Source organism: Phalaenopsis equestris, unplaced genomic scaffold (genome assembly GCF_001263595.1).
Source record: "Phalaenopsis equestris unplaced genomic scaffold, ASM126359v1 Scaffold000428, whole genome shotgun sequence".
Lineage (NCBI taxonomy): Eukaryota > Viridiplantae > Streptophyta > Magnoliopsida > Asparagales > Orchidaceae > Phalaenopsis > Phalaenopsis equestris.
The window spans coordinates 6,163,197-6,163,410 of NW_018164869.1; positions in this window are offsets into that span (position 1 = coordinate 6,163,197).

The following is a 214-nucleotide window of genomic DNA, read 5'->3' on the forward strand; positions in this document are numbered from 1 at the left end:
TTTATATATATATATGACACAAATTTTCATCAACCGACACGAATCACGATGTAATCTTTTGAACAAGAAATATTTAAACTTCAATTAAAAGTCATCCAGAGGTTCGATTTCAACGAACTTATGGTCGAACTAACCGGCTCGATGAGACAGACCTGATATAAAAACTAGTCTAATCCGAGTCAAATCAAGTCCAGATCAAGTCATTAAACCGCTC